Source organism: Physella acuta, unplaced genomic scaffold (assembly GCF_028476545.2).
Source record: "Physella acuta isolate Inbredline_101_S28 unplaced genomic scaffold, ASM2847654v3 ptg000788l, whole genome shotgun sequence".
NCBI lineage: Eukaryota > Metazoa > Mollusca > Gastropoda > Physidae > Physella > Physella acuta.
In genome coordinates, this window is record NW_026732306.1 from 26,935 (window position 1) to 35,844 (window position 8,910).

The following is an 8,910-nucleotide window of genomic DNA, read 5'->3' on the forward strand; positions in this document are numbered from 1 at the left end:
AACCCAGCAATGAAAGAAAGTTAACCCATGAAAACAAACTACATACCAAATTTAGGAGTAGTTTCCCTTTACAATAAAAAACTCTTTCTGATTCCCCATCATAGAGTAGAGGCCGCGTTTGGATAGTGTCGAAGAAATAACGTTGACATGCAAAAGGTTAATTAAAGACTATACTACATTTTTAAAACGCGGCGACACATTCGCTTTTAAAACAACTGCACTGCTTGCATTTGTTCTCTAGTTTAATGCATACTCGTTTTTAATTTGAAAATTAAGTGGCGCCCCAAGCTTTTATCTTTAACTTTTATCATTTGTGCATTTTGGTTGGGGTTGTTCATAAACGACGTCATACGCCTAGAAACGGGAAAGTGTGTCCGACTTTTATGGCGATGTTTAACAAGGTGGAGGGATGAAGGGGGGGGGGGGGGAAGGACGACCAGTATTAATTGTTACAGGTATCTCTCGGCACTCCTCCAAACCGAAACCTTCACCCCCCCTCCACTTCGATAAAAATGAAAAAAATATTAAATTTGTGTACAAAATATATACTTTATTTATTGCCACTCCCCCTCCCGGAAATTATAATACAAAAATCTTGTTGATATGTGCTTAAAAATATGAGTCTCTGTTCGGAAAGGATAAACACATGGTTTTTCAAAGGGAATATAGTAGGTCTAGATGGGGGTCGAAGATGTAAGGGTCGGAGCAGTAGCGTAGCGAGGGGGGGCGGGGGGGGGGGACCTTAGGGGGCGCCAAAATGGGTTGGAAAAATAAATTGAAAGGTTGAGGGGAGTGCAAATCGAAAGTTTGAGGGGGGGGGGGGTGGTGCAAATGGAAATCTCAAGGGGGGGGGTGCAAATGGAAATCTCAAGGGGGAGGGGGGTGCAAATCGAAAGTTTGAGGGGGGTTGCAAATCAAAATCTTGAGGGGGGGTGCAAATCGAAAAGTTTGTCCCGGGCGCCGGGTAGGGTCGCTACGCCTCTGGGTCGGAGCGCGGTTGACTAGAGTAAGATTCGGGTCGATTAGCCTGTATCCATGATGGAGGAGGCAAGTCTAAAATGGCTAAGAGGCGGCACGTTCTTTGTTGCTGAGTTTTAAAAATGAAAATACAGTGTGGAACTGGCGTGCGGTCCATAGTGGATCAAGATGGCTCCTAACGCGGGATTAGATTGTGTCTTTACAACAGTAGCGTAGCGAGGGGGGGGGGGGACATATGTCCCCGGGCGCCGACCTTAGGGGGCGCCAAAATGGGTTGGAAAAATAAATTGAAAGGTTGAGGGGGGGGGTGCAAATGAAAATCTTGAGGGGGGGGGGGGTGCAAATCGAAAAGTTTGTCCCCGGGCGCCGGGAAGGGTCGCTACGCCTCTGCTTTGCAATAGACTGACTTTATACATAGTTGATAGTCCGAATGGGCAGAGTTTCTTCCAGGCATCTCTTCGGGGGGGGGGGGGGGGGCTCCAATTTCGCCCCCCCCCCCCCCCCGAAGAAAGTCTACAGACCCCGAACGAAATGGAATTTATATAGAAAACATATATCTTTACCAGTGTCCGCCCCCCTCCCCGGAAAATGTTGACCGCCCCCCCCCCCCCGCGAAAATATCAAGTGCCCCCGGAGAAAAAAGTCTGGAAGAAACACTGCGAGTGGGGCAGTGTTTCTTCCAGACTTTTTTCTGCGGAGGGGGGGTCACTTGAAATTTTCGGGGTGGGGGGTCGGGGAACAGGACATTTCCCCCCTGTCAATCACCCCCCGGATATTTCCCCCCCGACATTACCCCCCCAGAGTAATTACCCCCCTGTCAATTACCCCCCTGTCAATTACCCCCCGCCCAGTAGGACATTACCCCCCCGGACAGGGTTAGAGTTAGGGTTAGGGCTAGGTTTAGGGTTAGGGCTAGGTTTAGGGTTAGGTTTAGGGCTAGGGCTAGGGCTAGGGCTAGGGCTAGGGTTAGGGTTAGGGTTAGGGTTACGGTTAGGGTTAGGGTTAGGGTTAGGGTTAGGGTTAGGGTTAGGGTTTGGTTTTAGGCCTAGGGTTAGGGTTAGGTTTAGGGCTAAGGTTAGGGTTAGGGCTAGGGCTAGGGTTAGGGTTAGGTTTTAGGGCTAAAGCTAGGGTTAGGGTTAGGGTTAGGACTAGGGCTAGGGTTAGGGTTAGGGTTAAGATTAGGGTTAGGGCTAGGGTTAGGGTTAGAGCTAGTTTTAGGGTTAGGGTTGTGTCTAGCTTTGGTTTTGGTTTTGTGTGAAGTTTTAGGCTAAGGTGGATGCTTAGGTTTTGGTCTTTTTCTTAAGGTTTGGATTAAAGTAGTATATAGGTATACAATTCTAGTTAGAGTTAGGATTTTAACTTGAGAGGGGGGGGGGGGGGTAATTCCCCGGGGGGGTAATTGACAGGGGGGTAATTGCTCCGGGGGGTAAATACGGGGGGGAAATGTCCGGGGGGGAAATATCCAGGGGGGTAATGTCCTGTAGCCGGGGGGTCGACACTGTTAAAAGTATATATTATTTTCTATATAAATTACATTTGGTTGGGGGGGGGGGGGGGGGAGGAGGCGGTAGCCTTTTTTCGCCTGGAGGGGGGGTGATGTCCTGCTCCCGGGATAGTGAAATGTGATATCTGTATGTACAGTAGGATGAAATGACTCAAAGGGGTTGAACAAATTATTTTACTCTTTTCAACCATATGGCCAAGCCATCTGCGTAGCTTCAAAGGCTGGGACCAGTTAGAGCCAGACAAAAGGGTTAAATCCGGACTGACACAAATGGACGCTTCACGTGTCGCTTCAGGTTCCTTCAATCAACATTGATCAATTCAATTAACACCAATCAGCCCAAACTGCCAACTCAGCTTGATTCACAATGCGTTGAAGCTCAGGTGCTGTTTGATAGAAGAGACGTTTATGAGAGTTGTATAGAGGAACACTAATCAAGTGCACGTGAGCTTTAATCCGTGAACATCTGTGACGTGGTGGATGGATCCAACCTGCTGATGGAGGATTAAACGATTAGGATAATCAGGTGACCCTTCGATCTATCTTTGCTCCCAGTTTGAGGCCAGCTTGAGGGATTATTTTAATTGAATGTGAACATACCCAATTAGTGCGTGACATTTGGGGGGATGCCACATATGCAATGACAAACGAGGTCAATTTGACATAATAATTATTTTATGTTAATTGGATAAAATGTTTTTCCCGGATTATGTAGGGGTTTATTTTTCTTCGGCCGGCGTGGTAGGACGGTACGAATTTAAAAGTATCGCTTATTCTTATAATGGATAAACCATTTTTTTCAACTTCAGCATCAGCATTTATGTGGACCTCTTGTAGCACACAGGGACGAACCACACTTCTCTATTGTACTGGGTTTTGGGCGATTCCTTTACAACTGATTTTTTTTTCGTTTTTCTTGGCATCACCACTCTTCTCATTCCTCGGGGATTCAAATCTCATGCTTGTCTGGTATTGGTTTGAGCAAGGTGTGTACAATCTGTCCCCATTTACGCCTTTTGTATTTTTTCGCCAGTAGAGTTTTCTCCGTTGGTGCTAGTGCCATAATTTTTATCAGACTACCCGATGTTGAAGCGCAACGCAGGAATTCCTTTTTGTTTGAATATATTTTTTTATTTATTTTTCTTAAAATAAACCGGGAGTGATCTCCCCTAAACTTTCTCGAATATTCTAATATAACACTACGTGGGATGTCAACTCGGAATATAGACATGATTTTTGTTTACTTAAACTTTTAAAAGTAGAATAAAATCTAGTAGAAAAAAAAATTGCGCACCAAGCGAGCACCAAAACCAAATGTGCGTAATAGTGCGCAATATTATTAGTACTTTATAAATTTACATGCGTTTTTTGAGAAATCGGAAATAGCGTAAATTAGTACTTCCGGTCAACGGAAATTACTCAAAATTTGATAGAAGGTAGAGAATTAGATCTTTTACTTACATGTGAAATTTCATTTATCTATCTGAATTAGTGCTGAAGTTATAGGCTTTTGAAAAATTCAAAGTAGAAAAAGTACCACTTCCGGTTATCGGAAATCGCTCAAAAGTTGATACGGATCTACGATTTTGATATAATACTTATATATGAAATTTCATCAACCTAGCTGTAACGGTACTCAAGTAATCGTGTTTACACACAGACAGACACACAGACACACAGACACACACACACACACACACACAGACATACGGACAAGATTGCAAAATTATGTTTTTCCGTATCAGTGAGGTGTAAAACGTCGAGATTTGTAAAAATCTCGATTTTTTTTTGCACGATTACAATACTTTCTCTATACTACGTATATACGAGAAAGTAAAAAAACAACAAAGGTTATGTTATGAGGATCCATCTATTAATAATACTCAGCCTTCATCTAGCACTAGCCTAAAAAGGTAACATTGACTATCGCGACAAGAAGAAAAAGGAATACAAAGTTCATCAACAACGATAAACTGTTTCTGGAGTCATCGTCATCATGATCATGATCATCATCATCATCATCATCATCATCATCACCGTCATGATCATCATAATAATAACAATAATCATCACCATTATCATCACCTTCATCATAACCATCATCATAATCATAATAATAATAATTATCTTCACCATCATCATCACCATCATCATCATAATAATAATAATAATAATAATAATAATAATAATAATAATAATAATAATAATAATAATAATAATAATAATAATCACCATCATCATCACCGTCATCATCACCGTCATCATCACAATCATCATAATCATCATAATAATAATAATCATCACCATCATCATCACCGTCATTATCACCATCATCATAATCATCATAATAATAATTATCATCACCATCATCATCACCAGCATCATCATAATAATAATAATAATCAACATCACCATCATCAGCACTATCATCATCATCACCATCATCATCATCATCATCATCATCATCATCATCATCATAATAATAATCATCACCATCATCATCACCGTCATCATCACCGTCATCATCACAATCATCATAATCATAATAATAATAATAATAATCACCATCATCATCACCATCATCATCACCATCATCATCACCATCATCATCATCATCATCATGATCATCATAATAATAATAATAATCATCACCATCATCATCACCGTCATCATTACCATCATCATAATCATCATAATAATAATTATCATCACCATCATCATCACCATCATCACTATCATCATCATCACCATCATCATCATCACCATCATCATCACCATCATCATCACCATCATCGTCATCATAATAATAATAATAATCATCACCATCATCTTCACCATCATCATCACCATCATCATCACCATCATCATCATCAACTTCAACATCATCATCACCATCATCACCATCATCATCATCGTCAACAACAACATCATCATCATTATCGTCATCGTCGTCGTTGTCATTCCCTCGGACCCATTGCGGAACATAAGGTACGAAACCACACCTCTGCATCGTACTCGTTTTTTGCAATTCATCCAAATTGATCCCCATTTCTGAAGTCGGGCTTTAACTATTTTAACTGATTGTTTTTTCCAGTATTGTTACAAATTATTGAACCAGCAACAATATAAACATGGTATTATGTCTTATAAATATCCGACTTTGTAATCGTTACTATAGTAATTCCTCTTGTAAACAACACGGTTGCTTCAGTTGTTACGTTGACTGAGAAAACATGTTACATAAAAAGGTTTTGTTACGTCGTTTTTTTTTCCGTAATAATAAACAAAGTGAATACATTTTTTAACAACCAGTGTCCCCAGATTCAGAGGTGATGGACCTAACTTGAAACCTTTAGTGATCTTATATAAACAAAGTGATCTTATATAAATAAGTAGCCGATACAATCTAAAATATAAGTGACGTTTGCATATTAACCTTCAACTTTGTAAAACAAAGGAGAAATTTATTTATGCAACATCAATCATCCAATTGTAATTGTATATATTAATTGGGTTAATGAGAGATGAGGTCGGGTGTCACCTGGTGTAGTAATTCATTGTCACACACGCACACACTCACACACGCACACGCACACATACACATATAGACACGCACACGCACAAACACATACACGCACACATACACATATACACACACAAACACACATTCACACACGCACACGCACACATACATACACGCACACATACACACATACACACACAAACACACACGAATACACACACATACGCGCGCACATACACACAAACACGCACGAATACACACACATACGCGCGCACATACATACAAACGTACACATACATGGCTAAACATAGAATACGTAAAACTAAAAGTTACCCATTCAAAGCTGATCGTCCATGTCGTAGCTGAAGTAGAGTTCCCCTGTCTCTGTAACCGCGGCATATGAAACGGTAGTGTGGTCAGCACTTTACCTAACATGAGACGTCAGATATGGAATGTCACACGGACTCAAGACGGAGAATCCGAACTTGAGTCTATGGGGGGTCATCCATAAATGACGTCACGCTTTTTTGGACGATTTTTACCTCCCCCTCCCCTCCCTCGCAAAAAGCCAGACCACCCTCCTCCATAAAATGACGTCACACCTCAGCCTACAACCCCCTTCAACATTGCAGTTGATTTTTTATTAAAACATCGATATTTTTTCAAAAACTCTCTGTCAACATAGAGTATTTTCATCAATTCCTATTACAATATTATATTAAAACCTTTTTCTAAAACGCGAAAAAACGGCTAAAACTCGTTTTCTAACATTGCTTTTTTTATAACTCAAAAATGTGACGTCACACCATCTGAACTCCCCCTCCCCCTCATCACACACCGCCACAAAATTACGGAACCCCCCCCCCCCCACCTCCCCACTACGAGTGTGACGTCATATATGGACGACCGCTATAAGGTTAGCAGGGTGACAGGACAAATGATCTCAGGACAAATGATCTCAGACAAAATATCTGTCCTGATATATTTTTGTCCTGGTATCTTTTGTCCGTGAGATCATTTGTCCTTGAGATCATTTGCCCTGAGATCATTTGTCCTGGGATCATTTGTCCGTGAGATATTTTGTCTGAGATATTTTGTCTGAGATCATTTGTCATGGAACCGGTTAGCAGTCATACGCTCTACTGTCCTACCACGCCGTTCATTCGAATGATGAAAAACAATAACATATGTGGGTACAGCAGATGCGTAGCGAGGGGGGGGGGCAGGGGGGGGGACATACGTCCCCGGGCGCCGACCTAGGGGGGGGGGCGCCAAATTGACAGTTTGAAGGGGGGGGGGGGTGCAAACCAAAAGTTCGAGGGGGGGTGCAAATCGAAAGTTTGAGGGTGGGGGGTGCAAACCAAAAGTTCGAGGGGGGGTTGCAAATCGAAAGTTTGTCCCCGGGCGCCGGGAAGGGTCGCTACGCCTCTGGGGTACAGCGTTCACTGTGGACCAGTGTGATGATTAGTGCTGCCTGAGTATATAATCGGACCACTGATGACTATGTTTTGTCGGATTGGTCAGTATGATCATCAACGTCAATATAACTCATTAACTAAGAATTCAAATGAGAAAAATTGATTGAAGTCTGATAATTTGATGCTCGCGATCCCTATACAAATAAATTTCAAACCATTTACCACTTGATACATTTCCAGGTAATAATAATATCCATATCTCATGTTAATCCCTCGGATTAATATAATAGGGATCCTCTTTATAACAAGGACTATTTACACAATTACCCTTCACACTTGACCCCTTGATTTGCATACCAGCCGGTGGGGCAGTATAAAGGCATAAGGGCAGCTTGGGCATCTCTTGATGACACCGTTAGGTTGAGTAATTTATTTCTCTATTTTAGTTCACATTTTATTGTATGTTGTGGCGATAATCTTAATACTCGCTTCGTGGACGTTTGCGTTGAAGTATTTTATCTTAATAATTTATCGAATTTGATCGTTTCGGGTGTGTTTCGGGTGTGTTTCGGATGTATTTTGGATGTGTGTTTGGGTGTTTCGGATGTGTTTCGGGTGTGTTTCGGGTGTGTTTCGGGTGCTTTTCGGGTGTGGTTTACATAATTTAATGTGCACAGTTCGTCTACGACAGAGTGGTTCTTAAACAGGGTTCGATGGGACTCCAGGGGTTCGGCAAGTCAGCCTCAGAATTTTGGCTGGGGTCAAAAATGGACTCAAGTGATTCGCGATTGGATTTTGTCAACACGGATGTTCTAATTAATAAAAAGGGTTCGATGAATTAGCATTTAAAAGTGGTGGGGTTGGGTATCCGCAAAAAGGTTAAGAACCACTGATCTATGACAAATATAAAATATAAATGAATCAGGCAATGCTGCTATGTGTGTAAACTTGTCCTTTCATATTTAGTGTGCCTCATCACGTTTTGCGTTGTTTAGCAGTGCTGGCAACATTAAGACAAAGCAAAACATTGAACACAGAGTGATTTACAAGAGAATTTAACGATCAAGGTGTATTGAAATGTAACACTAGTAGAGTCCGGTCTAACAGTAGAAGGAATTTTTTTTTTTTAAACAATTCTTTATTACATTTTTTTTTTCTAATTTTAAAACCTACTAATTTTGAACAACTAAACAGATAACAGTCGCTCATCGAGATATGTTTCATTGCCACAGAGTCGTGACGTACGTCTCAAGTTTTAACTAAATTGGCTCGTTAGAAATGGTTGATTTTTCGCTCGCAGTTTAGACCAAGACTGAAAAATGTAGCTTAAAGCAAAAAAAAAAAAATAAATAAATAAATAATAAAAATTAAAAATCTGCAGACAGGAGAATCAAGTTCAAAATAGCAAAAAATAGAACATCAAAATCGTCTAATTTTATTAGCTGTAAAAATATGTTTTAAAATTTTCATCGCAGTGTAAAAAAAAA